Source organism: Notothenia coriiceps, unplaced genomic scaffold, assembly GCF_000735185.1.
Source record: "Notothenia coriiceps isolate Sejong01 unplaced genomic scaffold, NC01 NC01_scaffold00005052, whole genome shotgun sequence".
Classification (NCBI taxonomy): Eukaryota; Metazoa; Chordata; class Actinopteri; order Perciformes; family Nototheniidae; genus Notothenia; species Notothenia coriiceps.
In genome coordinates, this window is record NW_011337753.1 from 25,967 (window position 1) to 33,114 (window position 7,148).

General features: G+C 40.7%; 1 long non-coding RNA gene across 1 annotated transcript in view; it reads left to right on the forward strand.

Annotated features, from left to right (window-relative positions):
- LOC104942776 (uncharacterized) overlaps window positions 1-6,784 on the forward strand; it is a 20,029-nt gene extending 13,245 nt beyond the window's left edge. Inside the window, exon 3 of the long non-coding RNA XR_798050.1 lies at window positions 6,630-6,784. This is a non-coding gene — a long non-coding RNA (uncharacterized lncRNA). The remainder of the gene's footprint in view (window positions 1-6,629) is intronic.
- Window positions 6,785-7,148: the final 364 nt, after the last annotated feature.

A 7,148-nucleotide genomic window follows, 5' to 3' on the forward strand; every position in this document is an offset into this window, starting at 1 on the left:
CCCCCCCCCTTCCTCACACATCTTCATATCTTTTGGCCCACTTCCTAGAGCTTTGAGGTGAAAACATAAACCCAGTGTGGAGTTATTACTGAATGAGCTCCTGCAGAGAATGGACTGACATTTCTCTCCCTTTGTTGTGCCTCTGACCTTTTGAAAATATCACAGATTAAATCTTTAATTATTTATGAAGGCTAGTTGTGGTGATGGGAGAAGAGAGGGGGATGTCGCTACATGTGATGGGGGCATCTTACTATCCGAAAAACATATTTTAACCTACCTCAAATCCAAGCTCTGAGACGCCCAGTTTGCTATTTGAAATCCTCAGATGTTTTTTTTTGTGATTTGTGTGTGTATTGTCCTCTCAGATATTCAACTGTTTTAAATCTACCTCTTTGGAAGTAGTTGCCTCTTCCCAACATGTGTATAATACTGTTTTAGTGAACTTCAAAACAGCCGCCCTCAGATCCCGCTAACTCCTCGCATTAACCACATCAATTGTAAACAATCCTGACACATTTATTAAGAATAATCAAATAATCATGATGGGAGAAATAATAAACAAACATCAGAGAAAATAACTATGCTACATGGGGAAAAAAGTATTTCCCGAGAGAATGGTTTAACCGGTGTTTGATATGGAAATTGTCTTTTTCATCGGAACCCCCAGCAAATGTCAGGAGGGGACACTGGGGAGGGACTGAACATCTCAATTACAGAGCGCTAACATGCATCATTCCAAACAACGAATGAAATGAAAGGCATCATTTAGATGGATCTGCAGCATCAGTGGGAATAAATCATAGCAGCAGCCTAATAATGTAATACTCCAGGGTGCATCTGGAAATTGCAGATAGGAATTGACAAAAGTATCTGCATTATGATATTTCAGCTGATTAAGTTGGCGAATACTATTTGGAAAATGCACACTGTCGCTGCAAAGTACAATGATGTAATAACCTGTTCCTTTGAGAGTTAATGATCATACAACTGCACCTCTAACGGCTGTTTCCTGCTTGCCGTTTAATGTCCTTGAACTAAACTTTGGTTAAAGTAATAAAAGGATTTGTCTTTACTCCCAATTAACCTTTTCCAGGTTTAACAGAGTTAGGAAATAAGCTCCTTGGTATTTGGAGCCTGTACTTTATAGTGACAAGACATTTGAAGTAGGCTTTTCCTGGCTATTTCTAGTTTTTGAGATGCTCTGTTTATTGTCTCAGAATAACCAAACTGGTTATGCTTAAAGCGATCTACAGTCTTTCTAAGTTCTGATTATTTTTGAACTTTTAACGAACTGCCCCACAGATTTTGTGGTAGAACTGCGACTTTAGATATCAGATACAAATGATGAGAAACAAAGGGAAGTTACTCTTATTTGCTTTCCTTATTTAAAACATTTTGTGGGTAAAAATAAAGCACAATCTTTCTCCGTTTCCGTCAGCTAACTCTAAAATGAATGTATTTTGTCGTGGTCATCTCACACAATTTGATGGGTGAAGGCAAATCCTATCAGTGCAGGTTTTATAAATGGTTTCTAGTTTGATCAGGTGCATTCCAGAATAATGTGCCTTGCTACTCTAAAGGACAGATCTTCACTCTCATTACTCTTATGTCTAAAAATTGCTCACTTGCAAGAAAGCATTCTTTAAAAATGACTCAAGGAAACATAAAAGTACAGACTTTCATTAATCAGAATTTGTATTTATCTTGGTGTGCCCAGGGCAGGAACATGGCAATACTTGATGCAACAACAGTAACACCTTTATATCCCTTATATGAATATATGTATCCAGTTTATTCAGAAAGGCATTACAATATAATACTCTATATAATCGTGGGACAGTATGCCTCACATTTAAATTAGCAGGTAAACAATGAATGGTGCTTTTAATAATCATTAGGACTGCAGTATATGACATTACCAAGGGTTGTTTTAACAACCCCCACTTAGAATGATCTAATTAGCTGACCATGGAGGGGTGAGATATTTTTTGTACCACTGATGTCACCTCTGATTGCTCTGCTTGCCCATCTGGAAAGATCCGTTGTAGGTGTTAAGGAGTGGTAAGACATAATAAAAAAAAAATAGCATAAAGAAGCATATAAAAATATTTCAGCAATTGTAGGATTATATTACTCACTGGATGTATTGTACGTTTTGATCACTGGCTGCACCCTTTACTGGTAACGTTTTGATCAGATTTTCTCAAGATCAAAATGTTTGCTCACATAGTATGACACCGTTGGGGGCAGTTCTGCTCAGACTGTAATAGGGGAGAGTTTTTTTTGCTTTTTACACTGCTCAACATATTCTCTAGCATCTAATGCAAATACGAATGCAAATGCGAGATGTTGAAGATTAAAAGAATTTGAAAAAAAAGACTGCATTTAAGGCTTTAGATGACCCAATTTCCAGGCATCCATCCAGTGGCTTAGTTGCTCTGGAGGCTTCTGATTGTAGTATTTGTGTATTCAGTGTGTGTGTGTATGTTTGTGAATGTATATGTGTTGTCTGCGCACGCACACAAACATGCAAATGCTGTTTTTGTGTTGATGTTCTTCCTTATTTGCAGCTTTTTTTCCCCCTGCTTGTGTCGGTTGGTATACATCCTTAGATCTCATAAAAAAACAGTGACCTAGATATAATTAACCCCCTCAAACCAGCAGCAAAATGTTATTTAAAAGTGGCACACAACCCATCAAGCTGCTCTGCATGTCAGCACAGAGCTGCTCCCCATGCTAAAGCCTGGGTTCCTAATAGAGCGAGATATCGTGGACTCGCTGCAGCATGTCAAGCTGGCGGCACACAAGTCAAGAGCTCAGAGAAATGTGTAGCAGACAGGTGATGGAATGAATAAGCTTGTCTCAAGGCGGGTTCCTGGCTGATGGGTACTTCACACCAAATAAGCACATTCTAGAAAATAAGAGCTTCTGTTGAAATGAGAATGGGTTATTGAATAGTAGGAAAACAATGAATGCCCTGAAACAGAGATTGAAATGTATTCTTGCTCAGATAGCTGCCTGTAAGAAATTATGGTGTCATTTTCCCGATGGCTAAACATCTCCTCTCATCTCCTTTTGAGGTGAATGAGCATGCACATCATGCACCAACTGTAAGAATCCTCACTAACGCGCAAGATCCTGATTACACTTTCCCTTTAATCTAATAATCAGATTTAATTTTAATTTTTCATTTGATCGTGCATATACGGTAAATGTGGGAATACAGTACACATTCAACTCCAATAGCAGAGTGACCTTTGGACGCTGTAGTTATTACATAGAAAAGACAACCCCATGTGTATTCTATCTGATAAGATCAGTCGTTTTTAATGTTTTTTCACATCCTCCTCATGAGATTGATTTTCTCTGAAGACCCCTTAGAATATCAAGAATCTGTAGCTCATGCATGTATCTGATTGCATTAATTATGAGTTACATCAACTTTTGCTCACATGCTCACAGTATGTCATGAAGTGGCTGCTTAGTCAGAAAAGGGGGAAATGAATTCAAGGATCTAAATGAGGATTGATATAATTACAGATCATTAATGCTACTTTGAAAAGGAAATGATCAACTGTACAAATGAGTAATCATCCTGGTTGGATTCACTCGACTTCATGCAGCACTCTCAGTTGCTAAAAGACGTTTCTAACTCTCAATTAGTTTTAGACAACAATGTTAAGATGAAGTGGCGTTTGGGGGCTGATTAGCTCATTTAAAAAAAAAATTCTCAAATTAGTAGTTGGTGAAAAAGTATGTTTCATTTTTAACTACTGAAATTTATTTGATTTATTTTGGCAATTTACAGAATACATTTGCACTGATTTAAAAGTCATAATTGCAACTGTTATTTGTGATACAGGCATCCACCTTCCTAATGCTGATAAGACCAAGTTTATCAAAGGCACTAAGTAACAGATTGCTCTTCTCTTTTTTTCTCTGATTGTGCAAAAAATAATGACTCTCTCTAGCAGGCTTATGTATTACAAAAGAGCATTATTTTCCGTCTGCTTTTTTCCTTCACAATGCGGCAGAGCTGATGCGTGGTTTCCTCACCCTCCCACTGAGAGGTGTGAACCAAGGGAAGGGAAGGGTAGGAGGCGCAGAAAACAGAACGGTAGACTCCAATAAGCACAATGTCCTCATCTTCCTGTTGTGGAGATCAGAGTTTCCAGTTTCTGTTGAGCAGACGAGGAATTTGTAATCTAATACCCCTGATGTTTTGAATAGTATGCCTAATAAGATAATTAGATGATGGGGTTGTCATGCAGAGCTGCATACTGGTTAGAGCAGGATCTTCATGCACACTCATTAAATCTGCTGATTGTGTTTGATGAATCAAAGAAAAGCCATTCATAGGTTGAGATATGCAAGCAGACAAACTGCGCCTTCAGGGGTATTTTATGATAAAGCTGAAAGATAAACATCAGAACCCTGAGTCTTTTTGACTTTGCAGAGAGCAAGAAGAAGTCTTGTGCATCCTTGAATTAATTAATGGATATATTTTATCATAGAAAATCTTTTCTCGGTCTTCTTCAGAATGGCATCACTGCTGAGAATCCTACTGGCACACAGTCCTACTCTGGGGCTCGGGGATTACATATGCTGCGTACACGTTAAAGCCTCTAAACCCTCGCCTCCGCAGAGCTGATCTGACTGCACAATCATCCCCCTCACTCTCAGCTCCACTCCGTCGGCCACGAGGCCTCCGTCGTCCCAGGATGCCGGCTGCTTACTTCCAGATCAGCAGAGCTCTGCAGTGGCCGCGAAGGTCGGACCATGACTACATTTGTCAGCTTGCCTCTCTGCTCACTGAATCACCTGGGAGTTGACCCTCCAGCTCAGCATCAGTAAATGGGGTCAGAATTTCTGACAGGAGGCCAGATCTTTCTAAATAAATGCATCTTTTTTTTTTTAAATCAGTTTTTTCAAGAAAAAAGTGTCAAAAGAACAATTGACTCACTTAGACGGGCACATGTGCTAACACATACACTTATATTTTTTTACTTTCTCACCTGAATGCACTCCTCATACACACTTAAAATATCACACCCACACGCATCTACACAAACACACAACACATCTGCAATTTCAAGGGGGGAATTGAGAACCTAGAGGCAAGGGAGGCCGTGCAGGGCAGAGCATATTCAATTAGCCCCAGGCACTTCTTCACCCTTACCTATCGTCATTGCATCACATTTCAATATTGTACAGAGGTGTGCCGCCAATGCACTGCTGACACATCAAAGGGCTGCGGCAAATCCACACTCCTCCTCGGAGCCTCACAGCTATGTCACAGCTGTTCTGGGGTAGGTCAGGCAGGCTCAGGGAGAGGCCAGGCTTGACTAAAGACCTTAGCAGACATATTAAAAAAATGGATTTTCTATTTCCCACTTGGATGAGTTGGAGTTTTCAGGCCAGCCTGTGGGTAAGGCTTGATGGTTTCCTGGTCCAGCACGGCATGGTCAGAGCTGAGGGTTAAGGAGAGGGATAATCTGGATCATGAAATGTGTATAACAGATTAGAGTTGCTGCATGAATTTCAAGTGCAGTACTCAGACTACTTTTTCTTTTTGCCTAAAGTTAGTTTTCTGATAATCCTAGCTTCACCATGTTCTCTATCTATGCAGTCGGTCTCTATGCACACCAGGACAGGACTGGGTAAGCAAATAATCAATCCATTCAGCGGGGTATTGACAGATATCCTCAGTTGCATTAATGAATGGGTGGGCATACATCCATGAACAGGAAATAAATAATGACATCCCTTCAGTCTGTCTTTCATCCCTTTTCTGGCTGGTGGATGGAGGATGTCGTTCTCTGAGATCTTCATGGAGATATAGATATATTTGCAGAAGCAGCATTAACACAGCGAGTTCAATTTAAAACATTGTGCTCATTTGTTACCGCCGGGGTTGCCTCCTTACCTCCGCACTGTCTCTTCCCCTCTCTTTTCTTCTTTACTGTTGGCCAAATGAGTTGGGGCCTTAAATTGAATTACATCTTGTATTTCTTCCAGAGGGCTCGCTAATTAAGAATTTAATTATGGCTTAGAGCAAAACACAGGCAACAAAACCCCCTCATGTTTAAAACATGAACACCATCTCGCTCTCTCTTTCTTCCTCCCCCTTTCTGTCCTACTCTCTCCGCTTCCTTTTGCAAGTGTGTGTTTCTAAAAGTTTTGAGGTGAACTGAAGGTAAGACATACACTAAGATGGTAATCAGAAAGGACTATACTAGGAATTCTCAAGAGGGAGCATGAGATGCATGCATGATGATAAAACAGAGTCAAGAAGATGGACCGTAGAAAAGAGAAGCACACTGGATGATGATATTAAAGGTAAAGGCCTGTTTGCTGAGAGTAAAAACTTCCAGTGCCTTAATCCCCTAAATTACAATTAATATTTCATGATAACAGAAATTTGAAATAAGCACAACTTCATTAGTGTCCTGTCTTTTTTACGAAAACTTTCTGCGAGTGCTGCTACAATTATTTATTAATTATGACAATGTCTCCTCTCTTGTGGCGTGTTGCAGAGGGGTTGCCCCGAGGATCGTTCCCCTGCTTGGGGCTCCCTGCTCTGTAGGCCTGTCCTGCTCACCTACTCTACCTTTTCTCCCTCTCACCAGCAGAATCTCTCATCTCGTCTCAGTGGGCCATCCCTCCTGCAGCTATTTGTCACAAGCAGATGTTTGAGAGAACCATGACCTCCAAGTGTGGCTGCCGGGGAATGGGAGCTTGGCGCCAGTTCTGATTGGAAACCTGCAGAGCAGAGGGGGCATGGTCGAGGTGAGTAATACCACCTCCTCTCAGGTTCTGAGGTCAGCTAATCTCCAATGGCAATCAGGAAGGCAATAGAACGAGTGTGGGGTCCCTGAGTGGGGCTGTCCAGGCCCTGACACCGCCGTGATGGGGCCAGACTGGGACTGATTTTCAGGAACAGTTTTTAATGTTTACCCTCAAACTAGCCCACACACACTTGTTATGGGATAAATTGTTAGGTCGACAGGATAGCATAATCCAGAAATGATCTAATGTGGCAAAGATAAGCACGTCATGATGCCTGTAGCATGTAGGGCTGCATTTGAATCTAAACTACGGTAGTTAGACCTCATCTTAAAATATGTGTTAATAAATCTCTGAAAGGA